The following is a 25,909-nucleotide window of genomic DNA, read 5'->3' on the forward strand; positions in this document are numbered from 1 at the left end:
AGATAGTAGGAAAATCGGCGAAACACATCCAAGAGTACAAATACACGTGGTACAACAGGCACCTTAAGCAATCACAATACTTCAAATCATTGGCGCAGTGTGGGCAAAGTGTTTGCTTTGTAGAAAGTGTAACCGGTGATAAAATGCCAAATGAACTCTGGATGTGAATTGCTCCCCTGCTAGGATATGACTTGTTATAGCCGCATTCTGCAAGGCATGTAAATATTGATAAATGATAAGTTCTGTAATTCAAATAAAAGAAAGTTCCAAGTGACATGGTCATGGATTCAGAATGTCAACAGCACCACTGAATAGGGATTGATATGACATCTCCTGCCTGACAGTATGGAAGGACAGATCCCGATAACTGCTGATACCCTGCTTCTATTTGCATCTTTCTCTCACAGTTAAGCTGTCGTTTTTACACAATTTGGGGGGAAGAAAAGCTACATAAGAAGAAGTCTCAATTACAAGAGAGAGCCTGATGGTAAAAACCTAGAGATGTGACCTCAGATCAGAGCCTAAAAAGAAAAAAAAAAAAGGCACACCCATAGTTTGCAGAAAGGAGAAATGGCTCTTCTCCAGTGGATGAGTACAAATGATTCTACCATTGGTTCCCATCCAGCCTTGGCTAAGTCTTCCTTAGTTTCCTCTGTCCTGGAGTATTCTGGGGGCAGTTGCCTGGCAGCCAGGCAGGGAGGGTGGAGGGGAAGTAGGATAGGGCCAGAGTAGAGCCAGCAGGCACTCTTTATTTGCCCTTCTCCCATGACATTACACTTAACCTCCTAAGAGCTGCTCTGAGTCTCTGTGCAGAAGCCTGGCATCACTGAGCTTCATACCACAGTCTGTCATTTGGATGACTTTTGTCTGCTTCTGAGCAGATGAAATCCTGTGTTCGGTGTCCACGTTACAATTGAGGCATCCTCGTTATAGTTAATTGCCATCAGTCAACAAGACTTGCCTCTGCTTTATGGGAGAAGAACAGAATGGTCTCCAGGCCAAAGCTCTGGGCAGAAAATGAGAGTCGAGGCTTATTTGAGGAGGCAGAAGACAGCTGGGGGAAAGGCAAAAGGATTTAGTGAATAATTTTGCTCTGGGGAGTCACAGTGTCTGCACCTGGGTGGGTTACAGGAACTGAGAACCAAAGAGACTTTCTGCTTAAAGATCCAAGAGTGAGAATCTGAGCATTTGTAGTCAGATGGCAGCTGGGGCAGGAGTCAGCTGAAGGTTATGCTGGGCTAAACATTCAAGGTCAGCTCCTGCATTCACATGTCTGACATCTCAGTGCTCCTCTACGTGGCCTCTCTCTCCAGCAGAGTAGCCTGAACGTTTTTATGGACTCTTGGGGTCAAGGCTAGAACTAGAAACTGCCAGTCCCCTTAAAGCCTAGACCCATAACTGGCAAAACATCATACCTCCAATATTCTACCGGTCAAAGTAGTCACAGATAAGCCCAGATTCAAGGGAGTATAAAGAATGGTTACCTCCTCTTAAGGGAGACGTGGCATGTGTTTACAGGAAGAGAAGGAACTGATGGCAGCCATTGTAGGGGACAAGGTGCCACATGGCCCCCTTCACTCTCAAAATTTTCCTGGTATGTAAAGTAAACCTGTAGTTCTAAAAGTCAGGACAGTGGTTACCCCCCGAGGGAAGGGTAATGACTGGCAGTAACATGAAGGGGCTTCTAAGGTGCTAGGAATGTTCTGGGTTTTTTTAATCTATATGTTGATTACACAGGTATATTCACTCATCAGCTGTACACTTATGATTTGTCCATTTTGCTGAATGAATGTTACACTTCAATAAAAAGTTCACATGAAGTGAAAAAATAAAACAACTCCAAACCAAAGAAAGCTGACCCTTTCTAGATGATAGACTATGGGGTCACCCTGCTATTGCCCAACTCCAGGCCATATTGGAGAAGCCAAGCGACTCATTCGAAGTTGAAGGTGGGGAGAGAGCGGGTGCAATTCTGGTGCCCCGACCACTGTGAGTGGAATGGGGTACTTTCCCTTGACCTTCAACCAAGTGGTAAGGGCTTTATGAGAACCACTGAGAGGCCGACCTATGCCCCTGAAGCTTGAGGGACATAAAGAGACTCCCTCCTGGGGAAGTACCAAAGTGAGAACCTGTGACTAAGCAGGGGATAGTGTAAGGAGAGGCGACTGCCCCAAGAATCACACTGTTGGAGGGATCTGGGGTGCACGTGCATTTCTCCAGGCCACATGTGGCCCCTGGAAGGAGTCTGGACTGAATGGTCCCAAGAGGGCTCGGCCCGGAAGGACCACATGTAGGGCAGCTAACCCCATCAAGGTATGGACTGTATTCAAGCGAGGAGCCTGAGGTAGAAGCTAGCCAGAGGATGGTGACTCGAAGAAGAGACTGCTGGTGAGAGAGTCACCAGTAATGCAAAGTAATTTGCACAGTAATGCAAAGTCTCTGAGGGACCAGAAGAGCTGCCATACTGAGTCAGCTTTGAACATCTTCACATCCTAGAAGCCCCTTGGCCAGTAGCAGCTATACAAGTCCAGGGAGGGGCTCCCTCCCCCGTCCTCTGCCCCTTCCTATGCACGCACTACCAGGGGACTGATGCTGGCCAGTAGAGACTGGGGGAGACGAGGACAGGAGGGAAAGGGGAGACAGAGGACATCACTGCACCCCTCCCTTCCCCTGCATACATCCCAGTCCGAGACAGGCTGGAGCAGGGGGAGAGGGAGGGAAGGTGCTTGAAATTGAATGAAAGACTGAAATTTTGAGGTTAGACAGGATGGGATGTTTTACTTACTGAAATTAGACTGCACTTGAGACTGAAGGGGATTGAAAACCCGTGGGCCCTGCCTGAGATTTCATCCAGAAGCGAGAAAGAGCTATCTGCAAAATCATGTTTGGTAAGACAGTGGAAGCAAGAATGAATCATTTTCTTCTCCTATTCCCTACACGAGCCGCGATACAAGTAAAACACAAGTTATAATGTATGCCACGGGCCTCTGTCAGCTTGTGACTTCAAGTGGGATCGCAGCCCCGCCCTATGCTCAACATCAGGGCACAGATCTACACCAACCCAATCGCTAGAATGAGTGCCCTTGAAAGTGCTGCCTCGTCCCTGAGCTCCTTCGGTGTATTCCCCGTGGCAGGGAGGCACACTGCTCTGCCTGAAGCACCTCTGTTTCTTCCATCTACACTTCCTCATCTGCATATCTATTCCATCTACACTTCCTCATTTGCATATCTGTTCAACAATAGGTATTGGGTTTACTATGCACTGGGCACTGCACTGGGGCAAGAGGCACAACGACAAGGGCAATGGAATCCTGGTCTGCTTGGAGTTTGCAGTCCGCTAGGGGAGACCGAGAATGGGTGAGCGGATGGCACTGGGAAGGCCAGCACAATGCCAGCCGGTGGTGAGGGAGGTCACAGGACTGTCCTCTGAGGGACTGAGGATTGAGGGAGAGTCTGAAAAGAGAGTAAGAAGTAAGTCAGGGAGGGGCACCTGGGTGGCTCAGTCGGTTGAGCTTCCGACTTCAGCTCAGGTCATGATCTTGCACTTCATGAGTTCAAGCCCCGCTTCGGGCTCTGTGCTGACAGCTCAGAGCCTGAAGCCTGCCTCAGATTCTGTGTCTCTCTCTCTCTCTCTGCCTCTCCCTGGCTTGTGCTCTGGCTCTCTCTCTCTCTCTCTCTCTCTCAAAAATAAATGAAAACATTAAAAAAAATTTTTTTTTTAAGGAGTCAGGGAAGAAGAACACCCAGTAGATGAGTTGAGCAATAAAAATAGGGGTGATCGAGAGGGAATACTGTACCAGGTGGAGAGGTAGTTAGGCTGAGCCCTATAGACCTTGTTAGCAATTTGGGACTTCATCTCAAGAGCAAGGGCAGTAGGAAGCCATCATCAAAGTGTTTGGAGTGTGAAGGAGACGCGATCGGAATTAGCCCCGCCCTCAAAAACAACTCAAATCTGACCATTTCCCCACTCCTGCTGCTACCAGCCTGTTGTCACCCACTATCACTTCTCACCTGCTGCCTGAAATCACTTTCCAAGTGGCCACCCTGTTTCCTCCCCTGCCCCTACCTACCTCAAAAGTCTGTTCTCCATGAAACAGCCACAGTGATCCTTCTAAACCGTAAAATTGATCACGCCCTCCCTCTATTTGGAACCATCCAGGGTCTTTCCACCATCCTCAGAACACGATAAAAAGTCTGTACCACCATCTACAAGGTTCTGCAGGAACTGGCCCTTGCCCGGCTCCTCCCTTGCTTCCCTTGTTCCCTGTGCTCCAGCCCACGGGTCTCCTTGCTGTCCCCTGCCCAAGCTGTGGACACTTCACCGGTAGACCATTTGCACTTACTGTGCCCTCTGCCTTCCCAGATTGCTGGGCAGCTCTCAACCTCTATTCATTTGGGACTCAAATGTCACCTCATCAGCAAAGCCTTTTCTAAAATAGCGCCCTGCCATCCCCGCCCCTAGTCACTCTCAATCCCCTTTCCCTGCTTCAGTTTTCTTCAGAGCACTCACCAGTACCTAACACATGTATTTTGTTTATTTCTGTCACCCAACCACTGCCACCAGCATAAGCTCCAAGTTGAGCTGGGACTTTGCCAGTCCTGTGTATCCCATTGCAGGGAACGGCAGCTAGCACACCCTGGTCTCTCCAGAACTATTCGGGGATGAATGAACGCATGGCTTTGGGGACATAAGTAGATGAAGGAGACGGGGTAAGGGGAGAAGCAACCGGGTAGGGCAAAGTCTCTTGCAGGGTTCTAGGCCAGTGATCATCAGTGTGAGGGGCCCGCAATTCAGAGAAACAAAGGTGTGTGGATGTCGTTTCTAAACAAAGGTACTTATATTTAGGGCCTATGTTCCAAATTTGTGAATTATAATGCTGCATGGTCAAAGTGTTTGGAAATCCCCGAGAGACGGTGAAGCTTCAGCTAGGATGGTGGGGGTGGGGATGGAGAGAAGGGGACAGGTCAAATAAATGTGCAAAGATGAAACTATCAGGGCTTGAGAAGGCATTGGCCATAAAGTGACCGGGGCCAAGGGCCTGTGAGGTGACTGCCTTCACGACTGGGTGGAGGACGGCATCATTACCAACAAGAGAAGTGGGGGGGGGGGGGGGCAGAGACAACCGGCACTCCCTGCTGCTGGCATTCACCTCTTCCCCCTGGACATCCCACTTGACCAGATCTTCTCCCCCTTGCCGTTAAATGTGACCTTGAGACTGGGTCCTCGTCAATGAGCTGTGAATAGAAGTGACGGGCATCCGTGCCCAGCTGGCAGTTTGACACAGTGAGGGGACGTCACCATGCTCTCCCCTCCCTGTTCGTCAGCTGGGACTTGGGGAAAGAGTGAGCCCCAAAGCAGCCAGAGATGATTTAAACCTGGGCACTAGGATTAGTCATATAATTTGTGGACCCAGCACAAAATGAAAATGCAGCGTCCTTGCTCAAAAGCAGCGGGGGGAAGTGTCATTAGAGATCCTAACATACAAAGCTTTCCTCTTGTTTCTGCAATCTTTCTCTTGACCTGTCCTGGTGGGTTTTATTTGCTATTTAATGTCATGCTGTCTTTTAAACAGGGGTGGGGGGTGCAGACCCTCACAGGTGGCCGGAGGGCCCCATCTTGGTGTGTGTGTGTGTGTGCGTGTGTGTGCGCGTGCTCATGTACACTGTCCGCTGGCTGCCATGGTCCTCCTTCTAACAAATGCGGGACCAACATGCTACGCCCCAGCCAGGGCCTGGGAAGTTGAGTCAGGCATCCCTTCTGCCCGCGAACTTGTCACCCCTACCCACAGCTTATCCCTACCTAGTCGCCCTCCAAATGAGCCACGGTACTGCAAGCCCAGGGCACAAGTGGCCACAGCTATGTCCCACACCAAGATGGGCAGAGGGTGGTGGCGGCCGCAGGGTGGAAGCAGGGCAGCAATCAGCCAGGAATCCATCGAGGCAGCAGGGGGTGGCACCACAGTGAACGGATACTCCAAGCCCCCAGCACCATTGTCTTCCATTGCCATTGGACTTCATTTACAAAGTACAAATTCCATGATAAAATTGTGAAGAATTTCAAGATGGCCACTACAGAGCATTGAACTCTGAGCGTGTGGCACTTCGGAGCACAGAGCTCTGTGCTACTGGCCCTCAAAGCCAGCCCTGCTGGGCACCTGTTTGGTGACATGTGGGACTTCGGAACCAGGTAGCCTCCGCCTTCACCATCCCAGGGCAAGAGGACCCTGGCCAAACCACCGGCCTCCTCCCCCCACCCCATCTCCATGGCAAGCTTAAACCTTTCCCACTTCTCCAACTACTTGGATGGGCTGATGGCTTGCACAACATTCAGAGAGGAGAGGGACTAGGCTCGGGTGAGCAGCTGGAGGGAATGGGGCTGGGAGTAGGAGGGCGCGCAGTACTGAGAATGCTGAAGAGGTACTTTTCACCAGGACATGAAAGGGATTGACGTTCTTGTGATATACTCAGCAGAAACTTCCGAAAGCCCTCCAGAAATTGCTTGGGGTAAGGAAGGGAAGCCACAAAATGTCATTGAAGGAAGGACAACTTTAGTACATCAAATAAAGGTTAAGAGGAATCTTGGCTATTGTTAATTGCTAACTGCCTACTACTTAAGGACTTCCGAAATAGGCACTCAGTTGATCAAAGGAAAAATGAAACTATAGATAAGACCCTCCCAAGCACTCACCCAGATACTCAATGTGTGTGCGCACATACTCACAGGGGGAGGAACGAGGCGACGTCAAGTGACGTAAAACAATAACGATAGATGGCACTTGCAGTGCCTACTACCATGTGCGTGGCACTCTTCAAAGTATCTGTAGTAACCAACTAAATCCTCACACGAGTCTGTGAGGCATTGTGGTTGTTCCCATCTTACAGATGAGAAAACTGAGGCTCAGAAGGGGACACAACTTGACTAATGGGTTTGTGTGTCGTGGCCAGGTACACAGGACTAACCAAACCGGGCACCCCATCAGAATTCCCACTATGAACACACCCCTTTCCAGAAGCAGTTCTGGCAAGAAGGTGTGCCCCGTTGCACAGGTAAAGATGAGGAAGGAAGGAAGCCCAAAGTGTAAAACTATCGAAGTCTTAAAGTAAGCACTTCCATCCTGTTTCCTCTACTCTATTTCACTTAGGGGCACAGTCTGATGTTGTGGAAGGCTGGGGAAGAGATGATGTGGACCACATCGTCTGTCAGAGCAAAGACTAAGACCTTCCCGTAATTCCCGTCCGTGCTTATTCCCAAGAATAAGTGGAAAGTTCCCACACGGACTCATTTTTAAAATATTGCAGGAAGCAGTGACCAAGGTGTCCTGACTCATCACTCACTGGTGGCCGCTCCTGGGCCATGCTCAGCTGCTTCATCAGCATGGCCCTAAAAGTCCCTTCATACCAGAGCAGTGACCTGCCAAATATAGCAGGGGCCCTATTTTTAAAAAGGTTCAAATGAACTTGCAGAGGGCCAACACATGCCATCAGCACAGATTAAAAAAAAAAAAAAAAAAAAAAAAAAAAAAAAAAAAAAACACTCCGGCCAGGCCATTGGCATGGCATTCAAATACTGCTGAGGCAACATAACAATGAGCCACTGTCACAGAAGAAGTGACAGTAGTCCCTGCTCCGTGACCGCCTCCACGGGTCAGACCTGCCGAGTGCTTTCTTGTATAAGCTGCCTCACATCATGCTGGTGACTCCCCTGCAGGAGAGGTTTTATTGTGCCCATTTTACAGAAGAAAGCACAATCTCGGAAAGGTCAAAACGACCACTCTGCATTCGCACCAGCGTCCCATGCCTGAAAATGCAGAACTGCATTTCTGGAGGCTGCCCCTAGGTGAACAGAGCACCGGTAAGGAGAGTCACTCGTCCGTGTGTGGAATCAGCCCCTCGGCCATCAGCGTGGAAAGTCCCTCTGAGTCCTCAGGGTAAAGGGTTTCAACAATAGATCACAGACCTAAATATAAAAGCTGAAAAACAAGAGTACCAGAAACAAATAAAAACATCTTCGTGACATCGGAGTGGGTGGGCAAAAATTCCTAGAAACCACCAAAAACAGAAAAGCAAGACCATGAAGGAAGACAGGGGATGGACTTCATCAAAATGTAAAACTTTGGCTCTCAAAAGCCATCATTAAGAAAATGGGACAGCAAGCCACAAACGGGGCAAAGATATTTGATAGGCATAGACTCACAGCGTTAAAGGTGACAGAGGGGGCGGTGGATTAACTTCCAAAGGTCCCTTCCAGGGCTAGCAGACCATGGCTCCTGGCTGCCCTCAGACCTGAAGACATCCAGAACTATCTATTGCTTTCTCGTCGTGACGCTTAATGTTCCTGCTGCCTGTGGGCACCAGGCCTCTCTAGACCGGAAAAAGCGAGACTTCTGTAAAGTATGTGGGTGGCATGAAGCATAAACCCCACTCCTCCTGGGTCCTTGCGAAATAAGATCCTCTTTTTCTAAGCATTTCGGCGCATCTCTCTCACAAGAAGGACAAATTGTTTTCAAATGCGGGAAAGTTGTGCCCCTCTGCTGGTGCCCTCGCTATAGAAGTTCCCTGTTTCAGAGTCTGTTAGAGGCGAATGTGATTGAACCACCTGTTCCTTCACTCATTCTTCATTCACTCATTCTTCATCTATCCATCCATCCATCCACTCATTCATTCACAACCATGTCACAAACATCTAGTGAGCACCTGTTGTGGGCTAGGCCGACCGTGATGAATACAGAGGCCGTGTCGGCAAGGGCTCCCTGCCTCGTGGGGTGGGACAGGGGTACAGCCCAGTGTGGCGAGAGCCCCGCTGTAGACACTGCTAGTCTCTGCCCACATTCCCTTAGACCTCTTTACCCCGCAAATGCTCTCACAGGCTTGCATTCACACTGAGATCACCTTCGTCCCTTTGTGAGTGGCCGTCCCCCGGCTGCAGGAGCCGGATTTGCCTGCATCAAAGAAAGCCAGAAGTGCCTGGGAGCGGTCCTTCCTCTTCTTGACCGTCCCCTTAACCAGTGACTGATGGGTGTACAAACGCTCCATAAATATGAAGTATAAAAGTGCATAATTAGTCCAGCTCCCTTGTCCCCTGCGTGGGACAGTTCTGAAGGGTGGCCCTCACTGTCTCCAGAGCCCGCTCCACGACTGAGCCGCTTACCTATTGTGATACTACGATTTATAATAAGAAGTATATATTTGGTCTTGGTGCCCATTTCAGGCATGAAACTCCTAAAGCCCTTAGAATTTGTCCCTTGTTATGTTAATGAGGTGACTAGAAAGCACCTTATTCTGGGGGCTGGTTGCCAGGGGAACCAAACTCTGAATAGAGGGTTGGAACTTCCAGTCCCACCCCCTGACCTCTGTGGAGGGGAGAGGGGCTGGAGGTTGAATCAATCACCGATGGCTAATGATTTAATCAATCACGCCTATGTACCGAAGCCTCTATAGAAACCCAGAAGGATGGGGTTGGGAGAGCTTCCGTGGTGCATATGTGGAGATGCGGGGACGGTGGCAGGCCTGGAGAGGGCATGGAAGCTCCTCGTTCTTTCCCCAGACCCCGCCCTATGCATCTCTTCCATGTGGCTCTTCCTGAGTTCTATCCTTTTGTAAGAAACCGGTGATCTAGTGAGTAAACGTTTCTCTGAGTTCTGTGTGCCACTCTAGCAAATTAACCAAATCTAAGTAAAGGGGACTGTGGAAACCTCTGATTTATGGCTAGCAGGTCAGAGGCACAGGTGACAAGCTGAATGTGCAACTGTTGTCTGAAGCTGGTGGGGGTGGGGTGGGCAGTAAGAGTCCTAACCCTGTGGGATCTGATGCTCTCTCTCCAGGCGACAATGCCAGAACTGAGTTGAATGATAGGATATCCAGCCGGCGGCAGAGAATTGCTTGGTGTGAGGGAAAACGCCACACGTTGAAATTGGCACCAGGGTCATTTTACCTACCTTCTGGGGGGCTTAGTCTAATACTACACCTCGGCCCGGCTTCCTTCCCTCCATCTCCCGTTTCCCCCATTCCCTGCTGGTTATTCCTGGAACTCCTTCCTAGGAAATGGTCTTCTTCTGGGAAATCCAACCTAAGATGTGCTCCAACTGTGGAACACCAAAGCGGGGCTGTGGAGGCCCCTGGCAGGGATGCTGGGGTCGGAGAAATCTTCTAAATAGGACAATGTGTTGGCATGTGCCTATGCCTGTGAGTTAGGCAGAGGTGGAAAACCAAACTGTAAATGGGGTACCTGGAGCTGGCACCAGGGTCCCAAGTTGTGGTGAACTGGGGAAACAGCAAGCTGCCCAGATTGGCTGATGCCACAATGCCTACGTGCCAGGAAGTGGGGAGACGTGATGCTGGAGGGGTCCCTAGGGGGTGGAGGTCTTAAAAGTCTAAGTCACGTTAAGAACTTGATCTTTAGGACAACAGTGAGCCATTGGAGGGTTATAAGCAAGGTACTGATGCAACCAGGTTTACTCTTTACAAAATGTCACTCTGCCTGCCGTGAGAAGAATGGGTTTGAGAGAGGCGACACGAGAGTCTGGGGGCCATCTCAGACATTCAGGCCATAATTGAGATCATCAGAATGGAGTGGGGGAACACGGGTACATTCAAGGGATGTTCCAAAGTGACAGTCGCCAAGACTCAAGCGCTGATGAATTGACGGATTAATTGTATGGGGATGGTTAAGGAAAGAGAAGAGGCAGAGATGATTCCCAGGTTGTCACAGGTCCAGGTCCCCATGAAGCAGACTCTCATTTGGAAACTGGAGTGCAGGAAGTTTATTGCAAAGAGCTCCCAGGATTGACTCTTGCTGGGAAAAAGGGAATGAAGCAAGATGGGGCGAAGGGAGAAGTTGGACTGTGGTGTAGTCTCAGTGGAGGCTTTAGCCAAACTCACGGGGAGCTCTGGAACTGGGAGGTCCCCACAAGAGTTGCCTGGACTTTGGGCAAGGGAGCCAGGCCTCTGTTTACCCATATCACCCAGACATTGGATGCAGATTACCTTGGGGGAGAGCGCTGAACCTTGAGTGCTATGGCTCCCCTCAGCTGAAGGTGATACCTGGAGAGGGTTGACACCTGAGTCATCAGGCAACCACCTTCCCAGAAGCTCCAGGTCCTTGTGTCCCAATGGTAGTTCTGGGCGGGAGGCATGCGGTAGGGGACTAACAGGAAGCACCTGGTTCTCTGTGTCTGGATCTCAGGAGTGTATGAGATCCCCGACCCTGGGAAAAAGGATTAGGTACTGGTTCTTGATCTCTTTGGGGTCGTAGACCCTTCTGAAAAGTTGATAAAGGCTCTTTACCCCCACAACTCTACACACAAATTTGCACAAAACTTCAGAAACTTGTCTTAGTATGGGTTCCTCTAAAAGCAAACACTAGGACAAAGATTTGGATAAAGAGGTTAATCTGGGGGGTGATCGCAGAAGACACAGAGAGGGAAACTCTGTGGAACACACCCTATATTTGTCCCACCCACCCAGCAAGGAATCTGGGGAATTCACACACCACCTCCTATCCCTCATTGGTTGAGGGTCACCCTGGGGGCAATAACTCTCTGGCCTCCCTATTCCCCTAGGACCCACTCTCCACCCCGTCCCTAACCCCTTCGGGCTCAAGAACAGCATGGCCCAGTGGCCAAAGAACACCCTCACTCAGAGAGGCACGCTAGGAAACCATCACACTGGCTCCATGGTGAGAGCGCAGCAGACACAGTTAGGGCACCAACAACATTTGCCCACAGAACTCATACATTCCCAGTTAAGAATTTTTGCCAGAGTGGGCTGAGGAACACCAAGATGACAGAAAGCGTAGCCACAGAAGTAGGGGGGAAAAAGGCAAAACAATGTGGTGTCACGTCAAAAGCGGGAAGCAATCAAGACACAGACGTCTAGGGTCCCGAGCTTCCTCTGAGAGTCCCCACCGGAGCTGCTGAGGACTCCTCGAGAACTTACTGCTGTCAGGTGAACTTGGCTGTTGTGTTGTGACTCTGAGCTCCCCAGTTCTGACACTGCCTGCTCGGACAACTCACAGACCAAATGGAAGCCTGGTGTGGCCAACTGCTGGAGAGCGGCTTGGGAAATTAGGGTGCAGCTCCTGGGGTGGGGGTAGGACTGGAGGGGATGTTTAATCATTCTGGAGTTCAGTGACGGGTCTGGAAAGAATATAGAGGAGGCCAAGCCACTCGCCTTTGTGCCACAAGAATGCCTCAATTAAAATGCCATTCAGTTAGAAGAGGCAGAAAGGAAAACACACCCTTCAGCTGTAATTTTGCACTGAGCTTTTTTCATGTAAATCAAGGGGTGCAAACGGCATTTGCCATTAGTCATAAATGTGAAAAGCCGAAAGTCTGCTACTCTTATTCTGCGGTATCACCCGTTGACCATTTAAACAGCCGATCGAGTTCCTTCCGGCAAACAAAGTTCTAGTCCAAGTTCCAAGTTCAAGCACTTGAAATGTTTGACTTGAGTGGAGCCACGAAGTCTCAAAAGCAGCCTCACAAAGGGGAGTTCACTCAAGGTTGGGCTGTAGTGGGTTTTGTGGGTGTTAGTGCGGTTTCTGGTTTGAGTTGGGTGGCTCCTCAAAATCGCCCTTGGACAAGGGGCCTTCGACCTCAGGGGACGAAACACAGCGCATACAAATCCAAGGAAAGGTTAAGTGGAACTCGGAAATCTTGGGATAGTCTGGAAACGAACAACGCTAACAATAGTCCCCGCACGCAGTGGACATTCAGGAAACAGTTGTGGGTTGGTGACAGCTGCCACCACTGCTCTGTAGGCAACACCCACTGTGACCGTTGCCTCGCGCTTGGGAGAGACGGACGGACTGATACGACTGATATGTTTATTCATATCTTCCCCAGATTCTAAACCTTTTGAAGGAGGAGACTGCTATCCCTCTGTCCCACCCTCTCCACCCCATGCCCCTGTGTTGACTGAATACACGCATGTCTACTCTGGACAACCACACAGTGCCCACCCCACCGCATGCTCCCCGGATGGTCCCGTTACCCATTTTGCAAAGGTTTTGGTCAAACGGGGATGGGACAGACAGATTAAAATGAAAGAGCGGAACTCCTGCATTGTTTTCCTACCTCTCTACTGTCGAGTGATCTTGAATGAATTACTAAATTCCTCTGAGTTACAGTTTTCCCAACCAGAAAATGGAGAAATCACCCCCTGTTTACAAAGTGCTCCGGCAAGACAACTGGAAATATAATCGAAAGTTTATCAAGTGAGATCTCTCAACTAGAATAAAAATTAAACCATGACATTTTGGATAAAACTCAATATTTTGTTAGTCAAATTCCATCGAAATTACACTTAGGTACATTAACTTAATTTAAGAACTGGTGGCAAATTGTATTACTATTTGACACATAACTGCTCTGCATAATTATTCAATCAGAGCTCCCCTGAAACAAATTAATGCTGATGCAGCCTAATTTTTTTTTTTATTTTGAAATAGTTGAAGAATACAGAAAAGTATCAAGAATAATATAACGAACACCCGTGCAAATACCATCCAGCTGTTTTGCAGATTCACATTTCACCATATTTTCTTCACGCCTTTTCTTAAGAAATAACACATCAGAGATCCAGGGGAAGCTCTCGGTGTATCTCTTTCTCACCCCCTTCCGGTCCCTCTTCCCCCAGGGGCAACTCCCCAGCTCCCCTCTGGTTTTAGCCCTCAGCTATATGGCAGGGTCTTACCCCTAGGGCCCGCCTCAGCTCTCTACTTCTTAACTCCAAGGCTTTCCTCAAAACCCTCAAGAGTGCACTCAGTCCTCACAGGCACATGGCAAAGTACGGGAGAATGACCACCCACAGGAGAACCATCGACCAATGGGGACAGAGACTTGTGAAAATGCCCGCAGGACACTTCCCAGAGGCCCTTTTCTCTAAAGCAGTGACCTCAAGAAAACACCCTTTCCTGGATTTTCCCCTTGTCTTATTCTGTCTGCTCCTTCATTCCTACTCCTTGCGACCACCCCTCAATGAATGCCCTGCACCCAAGTCCTGGTCTTGAGCTCTGCTCATGGCCCTCCTGCCATTTTATACTGCTTACAGGCAGGTATGTTTCCATAACTGGTACGCTTGCATGCATCCACAGACAATGTATTCTTTGGCACGTTTTAAAACTCCATATGGGGCACCTGGGGGGCTCAGTCGTTAAGCATCTGACTTCAGCTCAGGTCATGATCTCAGGGTTCATGAGTTCGAGTCCCGCATCGGATGAGCACAAGCCCCAGTTTAGGTAAGGTCGAGCCCCACTTCAGGTGAACCTGCTTCAGGTGAGCCCCACTTCTTTCTCTCTCTCTCTCTGTCTCTCTCTCTGCCCCTTGTTCACTTGTGCTCGCTCTCTCTGTCTCTCAAAAAAACCCACTCTTTGAGGGGAGGTGGGAGGGAGGGGAGGGTGGGTGATGAGTATTGAAGAGGGCATCTTTTGGGATGAGCACTGGGTGTTGTATGGAAACCAATCTGACAATAAATTTCATATATTAAAAAAAAAAGGAAAATAAATTAAAAAATAAAAAAACCCCACTCCATATGAATCCTATCATACTAAACTTGCTTTTGGCATTTGTGACTTATTTACTCATTTTGTAGCTTTCTGGTACATGGAAAAGCAAGCAGGCACAAAACACATTTGGTTCCCAAATGTTGAACAACTGTATTGCATCCAACTCACTAGAGTATATGTGAAATCTTTCTCAATTCGTATCACATTAACATCTCAAGGTGCTTTTGAACTTGCAAAAAATCTCAGAGTCCATTTTCCAATGAGATGTGAATGTTTGTGTACACAGAAGACCGGGAATGGTATTTTAGCCAAAGTATTCATTTCCTGGGGTAAAGGATTCTCTTATTGCACCGAATCAGGAGTTTACTATAATTGTCATGTATTACCACAGCTCTTTCTCTTCATGATGTGACTTCACACATAGAATCTCAGTTAAGTCAACACTGTGAGGGTCTAATTTACCTGTGCTCCCCACATACGTAGCTCAGGGCCTTGAACATAGTAGGCATTCAATATTTACTGAATGAATGAATGAATGAATGAATGACTCACCATTTTACTGATGAGAATACTGAGGCCCCAAAAGGTCAAGGACACACAGCTAATTAGTGGTGGTGGACCTGGAAGTAGAACCCAGGTCAAGGAGCCACAATTTGACTCAGGGCATTTTGAAATCTGTATGACAGCATTTGTTATATGATCTTCCAGAATTAGTGGTGACAGTAGTAGCCATCCAATAGTTTCTCTGGTTCAAGGCCCAGCTCACCAGAGTAACAGGATAGGATATTTTCCATTAACATGGAATGTCAGCAGAATCTAGAATATAACCCAGTCCCCATGGGAAAGAAACTCTCTTTTTCTTTCTTTTCCAGTTTTTTTTTTTTTAATTGAGATATGACATATGGTCAATGTTACATGTGGTAAAATGGAAAGATCGCACTTCCATGAATTTTTACTCCACATCAGATTAAGAGATTGAACATTTCCGGTGGTCCCAAAATTGCCTTTATGACCCATCTTAGTCCATTACCCCCATCCTGAACCTGCCAAAGTTAACTGCTGCTGCTGCTTCTCTCACCATAGATTACTTTTTGCCCATTTTGGAACTTCATATAAATGGGAGGGATCATAAAAATATGTATTTTTTTGACATCTAACTTCTTACACTCAGTGTTATGTCTGTGAGATACATCAAGGTTGCACATATCAGTCTTCACTCCTTTTGCCTTGCTGTATGATATTTTATTGTATAAATACATCACGACTTCCTTACTCATTCTACTGTTGATGTATATTATAGGCTATTTCCAGCTGTTATAAATAAAGCTGCCACAAACATTCTTTTTTTAAGTTTTTTTTTTTAATGTTTCTTTATTTTTGAGAGAAGGAGAGAGAGAGTGCAAGCAGGGGAGAGGCAGAGAGAGAGGAAGACACAGAATTCAAAGCAGGCTCCAGGCTCTGAGCTGTCAGCACAGAGCCCAGTGTAGGGCTTGAACTCAAGAACTGTGAGATCATGGCCTGAGCCAAAGTCAGATGCTCAACTAACTGAGCCACCCAGGTGCCCCAAGTTTTTATTCCTTTATTTTTTTAGTAATCTCTACCCCCAATGTGGGGCTCAAACTCACAAGCCCGAGATCAAGAGTCACATGTTCTTCTGACTGAGCCATCCAGGTGCCCCTAAACATTCTTACTGGGTCCCTTGGAAGATAAGACCCTGATTTCTATTGGGTACACACCCAGAAGCAGATTGCTAAATCATAGGATTAGCATATATTTCACTTTAATAGATGCATTACTTTAGAGAAAGTGAGAAGCGTTTCCCTCACCTGGAAAGGCTGGCAGGAGGCAAAGCCTGGGTTCCTAAATGGCTCCTCATTAAAAACCAGGGTCTTTGATTGGAAGAGACCTGAAAGAGGCAATGACCTTGCCTCCCATGCCATGTCTGGGTCCTTCCCTAGCTCCAGGCATAGCTGACCTGAGCTGGGCCACTTGAAAGTAAGCAGAAGTCACTACCTCCAAAGGACTTGGACAGTCCTGCCTCCTGTGGCTTCCACCCACTTATCCCTTTAAAACCCTGTGCCTCAAGTGGAACCATACATACTCTTTTGGCTTGGGATTCAACCCCCAAATCCTCCTTTTGGCACTGAACAGTAGACCAGAGTTGGCTCAGACAGGAGTGAAATCTGTTTCTGATTCACAATGGATTAAGGTTCACTACAGCTTCCATCAGTATTGATGGTGGTGATGAGCAAACTAAGCAGAGGTGTTGCACAATGACAGGTTAGAAAAGTCAAAGGGTCTGGTCAACTATTGATCATCTCACTGTTGGTGCCACAAGTCATGGACTCTCAGATCCCTAAAGGCCCTTGGAGATCATCCAATCCAACATTTACCCAATGGCAAATCCCCAAAGTACTTCCAAACCTCTGTTTAAGCATGTCCAAGGGAGAAAACTTAGCTCACTCTAAAGCAATCCATCCTGTAGTCACGTGGAACCACTTTCTAGAAAGTTCTTCCTTTTAGCTTGAAGCTGCCGTCTTTTAATTTCCATCTATTAGTCCTTGTTTTATACTCTGAGAGCCCTGAAAAGAAGTTTATTTTTTTCATTCAGCCATTCCACAGATATTATAGGAGGCCCTTCCATGTTTGAGAAAGCGGTCCTCATTCAGTAGGTGAATTTAAGAAGGGTGGAAGCAGCAGCTAGGGACTTAGGATGAGGCAAACACTATTTAGTGTCTTAGCTACTCTTTACTAGTAACCTTCCTATTTTTAATTTTGCTTTGGCTTCACTGATTATCAAAGAAAGAATGCACAGCCTTCTATTATGTATCAAGGCCACAGGGACATCTCCCTTCTCATAACTCAGTGCCCTTGTACTTTGGCAGTTGACCACAGAAGGATCTGGCCTATCCACTGAGCCCTCTGGAATAACTTGGCTGGCAGTCTGGTGTGTGGTAATGTAGACTAAGTATGGTCTTTGTAGGCAAATTAATATGCCAAAAATCAGTGTGCTGGTCTAGACATTTCTTTGAATCTTGGTCTTGTTTACTGCAAAATCTAGCTTTTAATGTTCACCTCAAAGAAATGTCAAAGAATTAGACACGCTCATGTATGTGAAGCGCTTGGCATCACTCAAGGGACACAAAAGATGCTCAATGACCCTCTCTTCCCAATCTTGCTCCCATAGCTGCACTTGAAACCAGGGATATCCAGTTACAAAAAGGAACTGAAATATGGCACCATGGAAAGACCTATGAGACTGTCTTCCATCGTAAGCCCATGGTGCTGATTTTAATACTGTGAGGCCTTAAACTAGTGATGATCCTTGAGAAAGTCAGTAAACACCTATCTCTGAATCTTAGATGTTGAATATATCATATTAGATGCTCCCCTGGTCTTACGGATACATTTAAAAAACCTATAGCCAAGATACCATTTTTCTGAATCCATGCCAACAAAGCTGTTCAAAGGACACCGGAATTTCCTCCAAGACTTTTGTCTCCAAGTCAACTCCATAAGAGGCAATTTTTTGCCCAGATTATATCAAAGTACCTCCCATTACCCCTAGTGGTTTTTGATGCATCTTATATGATACAACATTTGACATCTTAAGAATATCCATGATATGGGGCCTTCTGAAATTCTCAGAGAGTTCCATGGAAATCTAGCAAGCTTTAATACTTATCGACCTAATTCATCTCTGGGAGGAGGGTTTTTCCTGTATGCAAAGGCCTGATAACAGAGCTCAAGAGTTGAGCAGGGTGGGGCTGGACTGTGAGGGCAGCTTAAGGCCATGCTCAGTGCCCGCCAACTGTATTTCTGGGTGCAATGGGCCCTGACTCCCCGCATGCAGTTGCTAACTTGACAGCTGGGAATATATGGCCCAGACACTGCTGGGGTAATAACCGACCAGCCCTCGGAGTACCTTAAGACATTCACTGTGCCTCTCACTGGAACAACTCCAGCCAAATGCAACAGCCTTGGTAGTAAGCCTATAGTTTGGTACCAATGCCAACCCAGCCCATCACCCATTTATTGGAAGTCATCAAACATTGACCTAGGGTTCCCTCTGCTTCATCTGTTATAGGGAAACTGGAAAATAAATCAGATTGCCTCCAGTCTACATTTCTGCCCTGGGTCTCCACAGGGCCATGTCTTTTTAAGAACGCACGCCCCATTTCCAACATCTCCCAACTGGGCCCACCCTGACGGGTTGAATTGCTGCATTCCTTAGCAGAAATCCAGTTTCCTCCTCTGCATAATTCCAGTGTTTTCTCAGGTGCCACTTTTTCTCCGGGAACTAGACAGAGGGACAAGGTAAACCTTCTGGATTCTAACATGCCACAGCTTCCCTCGCCCCAGGATCTCGCTAGTGCTGGGCCAGATCTACCTGCTTATGAGGTCCTTGATCAGGGCAACTCATTCACGGTGGGAACATTTGTTTACCTCGCCAATCCAGACCTTTTCTAAGAAAGACAATAAGAATGAAACTAAACCAAACCGAATCATTTATCTGCCAGAGCTTAGAATGAGTGAAGAGGCTGTAGGGAGGGGAGGGAGGGGGGGGGGAGGCCGCTAAGAGAGCTAAGGCGCATCCTAGCATCCTAACGAGAAGAGAAGTAAAATCAGACAGACTCCGTGGCACACTCGACAATCTCACTGATTTGAGACCGAGGTTAAGCAAGCCTGACAAAGTGGTTCATCAACTTGGAGGTGAACCCCACATCTATTGGGTCTCATTAATTCCCGGACCGCCTCATTGTCAATCCCAATCAGTGCGGCTCAGCACGTGGCACTTGCCTTTTTCTGCCCTGGCTTCCGCCATGCATCTATCGGTGGCCTGACTCCGTTCCCCGAAATCATGTCACTGTTCCTGTCATGCCGGCCACTGGCTGTCTGCTGGGAATCCTAAAAGCCCCGTAGGAGGTGAGCGGGACAGCAACTGGCGACTCTCGTTTACCAAAGGCCTTTCTATTTTTAATTTTTTGAAAATATTCCATGCTGAAGTTTCCTTTCTCTCCCTCCCACCCTTTGTGGTATTTTTAGGCCACGCAGGCTCTTCAGAACAAGCATCTAGCTTGCCGGGAGCTGTAAATAGCTTTTCCCCGTACCTGCCAGTCACGGTGGACTAGAGGCGTGTGTCGTGCCGAGAGCTGGCCCTTTCGCGGCAGCCTCTCACACGGGCTCCGCTTCTGTGCGCTGCTAATCTGTCAAGGAATCAAAGACACACCAGCCTCAAAGGGGAGGCCCTGGCCCCACCGCTGCCTGCCAGGGTTATTATGAAGGCCCATCCATCCTATACCCAGAGCTCGCTGGGAGCAAGTGGCAGCAGACGGGGGGAAAGTCAGAGATCAGGGATCTGAGCAGGGGAAGGCGATGTGTGTGAGCCGAGGGTGGGAAGGGGCACTTAGGGATCAGGACTTGAAAGATGAAAGCACCCTAGGGATGTTGCCGTCGTGACTGCTTTCGGGCAAGGACAGACACGAGCATTACCTGAGATGCTTGCAGGGGAGACCAAAGGTCCACCCATCCCAGGGTCTCCTCTGTCAGGGCTGGTTCAGGCGCTTGCACGGGAAAGAGAGAAGGGGGGAGCAAGCTTGTGAACCATCCTCCTTTATATCATCCGCCCCACCGCCCCTGCGGGTCCACAGAGAGGCTATGCTATCGGAAAAGAGTAAATCGATTAGGGCAGTGGTTCTCAAAGTGTGGTCCGCAGACTGTAGCAGCCACAGGGTTCCTGAGGACTTGGCAGAAATGCAGATTCATGGGCCCCACCCTGAGCCCTGCTGAGGCAGAAACTCTGCATTGAGGCCCAGCACTCTGCGTTTTCACCGGCCCCCGGGCGAGGGGGGGGGGGTGGGGGTGGGGGTGGGTTCGGGCGCACGTTCAAGTTTGAGAACCACTGGGTTAGGGAAAACAAGGCAGGGCTGTCCACTGAGGAGTCAAGTGAAGGAGAATTTTTGAGGTACGTAGGAGAATGGGATAGAAACATGGGGATTCATAGGCCAGCCGCGAAACAAGAATTACTTTTTCGAATTAACGTTCTAATGTTAACAAGACCCTATTTGATGTCTCCCTGGGGGATAGGGGGTGGGTTTTCAGCTGAAAAACTGGCTGTAGTCAGTGGGGACCAGTGCCTGGTGTTTTGATTCTGAAGAGAACATCCCCAAAGACCATGCGTGCCTGAAATTGCCGAGTCCCCCCAAAGCTTGTGCTTAAAAAGTCACATAAATATGTTATAAAAGAAAAACTGATGTTTCTGGAAGAAAAACCTGCAAGGACAGCTTTTAAATTAAAATTCTCGGCTGTTCAGTATAGAAGAATAAAGTAGAAGGCTCCCTCCTTACTCTCAGCTCACGGCCTTCCATCTTATTTACTGAGAAAATTGAAGTCATCAGAAGTGAAATCCCACGTGAGCCCACCACCAACTGCCCCCCGCGTCCCCCACCTCCCTACCCTCCACACTGCATTCCCTTGTGCGGGACCTTCCCACAATGCTGTAAGGCCGCGTCCTCCCCTGTGTCCTGGAATCCCATCAGCTCTCACAGTTTCAAAGACGCTCCCCTGCAACCGTCAATCCCCCCTCCCAGCCGGGTAGTAAGTACCGCCTGCACGGAGACAGACATTCGGGAACTGTGGCCCACCTTTAACAGTCTCTCTTGACCCCACAGCCACCGCCAGCTGCCTATCTGTTTCCCTGGTCCATTCTGTGGTTAAAGGCACATGAAACGAGTCTAAGCTTGCTGTCTCTGCTTTCTCTGCTCCTAGTCTTTCCAGATCCCTTTCCAATCAGGCCTCACCTACTCCCCCCGAAACCCTCCTCCTCCAGGTCATCGGAGACTTCCATGTTGTCAAACCCAGTGGCCCACGCTCCATCTCTCTGGCTCCGCCTGTCAGCAGCGTCTGACATTGCTCTCATCTCATCTCCTTGGCCACTCCTTCTCTGTCTCTTCCTGAATCCCCTCACTTCTCCCTATCCAAAAGTGTGGGATGTTCCAGAGCACTCTGAGTCTCTCGCCTACTCTAGCTAGCCACACATTCCTAACTGAGCTCATCCACTCCCACAGCTTTAAAATATCCACTAGGAGATCAAAAAATATCCAGAATCAACCATTTCTCTCTGCCCTCACTGCTACCACCCTGGTCCAAGCTCTCATTATCTCTCACCTAAACTATTGCAATATCCTACCAGTCTATTCTCTTTTAAATTGGTCCTTTTTTTATGTTTGTTTATTTTTGAGAGAGAGAACAAGGGCACAAGTGGGGGAGGGGCAGAGAGACAGGGATAGAGAGGATCCCTAGCGGGCCCTGCCCTGACAGCAGAGAGCCCGACGTGGGGCTCAAACTCATGAACCTCGAGATCATGACCTGCGCCGAGGTCAGATGCTTAACTGAGCCACCCAGGCACCTCCTAAACTGGTCCTTTTAAAAGGCAAGTCAGATAGTGTTGCCTTTCTACTCAGAATCTCGAGTTGTCCCATGTCACAAACGCTAAAATAGAAATCTGTACCTAGACATGCAAAGCCCTGCACGACCTGCCTTGGCTTCTTCTAGGACCTCATTTCCTACCAATTTCTTTCTTACTATTGGGCTCCAGCTACTCTGGCTTCCTTGGAGGTCTTTATTCATTTTTTTAATGTTTATTTATTTATTTATTTACAAAGAAAGCATGAGCAGGGGAGGGGCAGGGAGAGAGAGAATCCCAAGCAGGCTCCACACTGTCAGCACAGGGTCCGACATAGGACTCAATCCCACGAACCATGAGATCATGACCTGAGCTGAAATCAAGAGTTGGACACCCAACCAACTGAGCCACCGAGCCACCCCTCCTTGGAGGTCTTAAAATCTGCCAAGCTGCTCCCACCTCAGGACCTTTGCACTTGCCATTTTCCCTTCCTAGAAATGCTCTTCCCCTATATCTACATTTCTTCCTTCCTGATTTCATTCATGTGTCTGTTTACCAAAGAGATCTTCCCAAACCCCTTATCTAAAGTCATCCACACATCCTCACTCCATCCCATCCCACCATCTATCATTGGACCCTGCATTATTTTTTTCTTGATAGCACTTATCACTACCTGGCATGTTATATATTCACTTCCGTCCTTATTTATTGTCTGCCTCCTTCATATAAAATATATGCTCCATGTTTCCTAGCATCTAGAGTAGCACTTGGCATACAGTAGGCTTCCGGTAGCATTTTTTTGAATTAGTTAATGGATAGATGAACAAAGGTATATTCCCTGTCCCACAGAAGGAGGTGAGGGTGGGGTCTTCTCTGTCCTAAAAAACTGACACATATAGGGCATGTGCCAGTATTCTGGAAAATTCTACATATTCTCCCCTGGCCAAGTGTAGAATTAGTTCTCATGATTTACCATTAACCTCGTTCTTTGGTTCATGTGAGAGTTTCTTGTAGACCTTTAAAAAAATATGAACATCTGGCTTTACCCCAAGGAGCTCCTGATTTGGGAGGTCAGTGTTGGGATTCTGAAAAGCAGACTCTGGACAGTGTTAGAAACTCCTTATAACAATGCCCAGCAGGTAATAAGCATGAACTATTATTACCTGCACTAAGTTTCTTGGGTAGTTCTGGCATACAACCAGGTTTGAAAATTGCTGATATGGACTGTAGACACCATTAAATAAATGAGAGACAGGAGATCCTCATGAGGAGCAGGGCAAGCCAGAACTCAAGAAGAAACTAGAAGGCACACAGCTGGCTGGTTTCGGAAGGGTGAACAGCACTGAGTGAACCGCAGGACAGGCACTGTGGTCTCCTAATGGCACCCAGGTACCCTGCGACTGGTCTGGGGGAATCGGCACCTTCTCAATTACATTCTAGTTGGTTATTCTCACCCAGCTAACCAGTTCAAAGGCAGATGAACTCTCTTCTCCAACCAAAGCCAGTGACAGAAAGATCCATGTGCTGTACTCAGAGCTGCTAGGGCCTAGGGAATGTCAGGGGTCCTAACCAGGACCAGCTGCAATGGAGAGGATGAGTCAGTGGCAACAGCCCATCCTCCAAGATTCCAGAAGGCTCTCATGCTCCTCACAAAAACCTTCCCAACCTGCCTCCTGATGTCAGAAGTCCTTTTAGAAAGGGACACACTTTCTCGTCATGGCAAAAGATGCCTAAAATGCAGACACCTCCAGAAGAATCACAGATGTAAACTGACAACATTCTTGATCAGAAACCTCAGTCACTCTGCAAAGGAGGTTTGGATAGGAGAAGGGTGCTTATCATGGTCTCGGCCCCACTCCACCCAAACTCCTGTGTTTCCCACCTCTAGCAAGATCACCACGGCTGGGAGATGTAATCCACCCGAAGAGTAATAGAAAGTGCATGGTGAGCATTTACATTTTTCTAAGTCACTTCTTTCTTGGGACATGGTTGCATTCAGCTCACGCAGAATTGGCAGGGTTGGTTCAGCCTTTCACCCTGCCTATGACCCAAACCAAGGTTTCATCTGCCAGTGGCCAGTGTGAGGTGTGGATATAATTCACTGGCTCCTTCAACAATTTTTATTGGGCCCCTGCCATGGACCAGGATGTGGTGAGGCCGTGGTCTTGACTGAAGTTCAGGAACTGACCTCTTTCTCTGTATATCTTCGTGGAAGGTCACCCTTTGCTTTCCTCAAACTATTTTCCAAGCTCATCTTTTGGAAACTACCTCCCAGATCCAGATTCAGGATCACATAGGAAAATCTGTTATATTTTACCTAAAGCTGATGGAAATGCTACCATTTCTTTCTGCTTCCCATACCCCTCCACTCCCACGTCCCCCCTCCCACACCTCTACCCCTTCCAGCTCCTTCTACAAATACCTGCAGTTCCTAGAGGGCCCTCAGGGGTCTGGCCTATCTCTCCCTGCCCCTTGGCCTGGGGGTCGGCATCCCAAGCTCCTTCTTATCTCTTCCTGAGTCTCCCTGCTGCTCTCTGGCCTTGTACTTTCACCACGTGAGCGAGCTGTGAGCGAGATCTTGAGACTATTTGAAAAGGGCTGGTCCAAAAGGGTGGAGCTCCCAACCCTCCCTGCTTACTGTCTCTCTTAGGAGAGATTAACAGACTTTTCTAAAACAATCCTCTTATGAGGCAAGCCTCTCCATTAGAGCCAGTCACATAACTTTCCCAGGCCTTGGGGTTTTTAAAAAGCATCTGACACACAATGTTACTTTAGTTTCAGGTGGACAACATCACAAGCCCGGCTTTTGTCTCAACCTCTCCCCATCTGGCCCTCCTAGCTTTTTCCTCCAGGCTGCAGAAGGGGTGGAGAGGAGGGAGGGGCGCCTGGGCGGCTCAGTCCTTTAAGTGACTCTTGATCTCGGCCCAGTTCATGATCTCACAGTTCATGGGTTCGAGCCCTGCGCTCTCCGGCTCTGTGCTGACAGCTCAGAGCCTGGAGCCTGCTTCAGAGTCTGTGTCTCCCTCTCGCTGTGCCCCTCCCCTGCTCATGCTCGTGCGCACTCTCTCCCTCTCTTTCAAAAAGTGAATACACATTAAAAAAAGAGAAGGGGCTGAGAGGACAGCCAGGCCCCAGGCCCCGGCTGATGGTACCTGAGCCGCTCCAGCATCCCTGCCATTATCCTGGGCAGCCCTCCACAGGGTATTGCTTGGGTTGGTGACTGGCCATGGTGTGCTGTGCACATACAACAGGAAGATTAGAGGGCCAGGCACTTTACACAAATGACCTCATTGCATCTTCTCAGCCTCCCTACAAAACAGATATCATCCTTCCTCATTGTACAGGTAAGGAACTGAGGCAAGCAGGAAGGAGGGAACTGGGCTCTACTGCTCCAGCGAGTCCAGGCTTTGGCTGCCACGTGATCTTGTATTTTGAGGATGTTGGAAGGCTCGTGGCTCAAAATTATCTTTGAATTGTCCCTTCCCCAAAGTGTATACACAGGTGCGTACACACACACACACACACACACACACACACACACAGAACACATGCTTATGTCATTATAATTAATAAGTGAAATTGATAGCACATTAACCCAAAGGATCCATTGGAGTCTGTAACTTGGGTTACATAATGTGGAAGATATAAACCAAAACGGACTCCTAAAGGGATAATAAGCCTATCTTTGGAGGAAGGTCTGGTGTGGAAGAAGTACTGAATCGGGAGTCCAAAATCCCAGATTAGGGTTCTCGCATGGCCACTTGGGACTGTGACTTGGGAAATCTTCTTTTTATCTCTCTGAGCCTCGTTCCTTCATCTGTAAAATGGGAACTATGATATGTGACTTACGTGTCTTCAGGAGTAGAATCGAATGAGATAACGGAGGGCTTATCCATACACCTGTCGAGACAGAAGACAGTAAATGCCCTTGTGCATTCAAGCTATTACAGTTTGGATGGTATGAATTTTATAGTCACTAACTCAAGTATACAAAATTGTAA

General features: G+C 48.3%; 1 long non-coding RNA gene across 3 annotated transcripts in view; it reads right to left on the bottom strand.

Moving 5' to 3' along the window:
* LOC109248013 (uncharacterized) overlaps positions 1 to 25,909 on the bottom strand; it is a 220,984-nt gene that overhangs the window by 102,597 nt on the left and 92,478 nt on the right. For 2 of the 3 annotated variants that reach the window (XR_002071902.2, XR_002071901.2), the window contains exon 4: positions 25,758 to 25,808. This is a non-coding gene — a long non-coding RNA (uncharacterized LOC109248013). Of the gene's footprint in view, positions 1 to 11,934; positions 12,199 to 25,757; positions 25,809 to 25,909 lie in introns of those variants that run through there. The other variant, XR_008418302.1, reaches the window with a different exon arrangement.

Source organism: Panthera pardus, unplaced genomic scaffold (assembly GCF_024362965.1).
Source record: "Panthera pardus isolate Hobbes unplaced genomic scaffold, ASM2436296v1 HiC_scaffold_27, whole genome shotgun sequence".
NCBI classification, from domain to species: domain Eukaryota; kingdom Metazoa; phylum Chordata; class Mammalia; order Carnivora; family Felidae; genus Panthera; species Panthera pardus.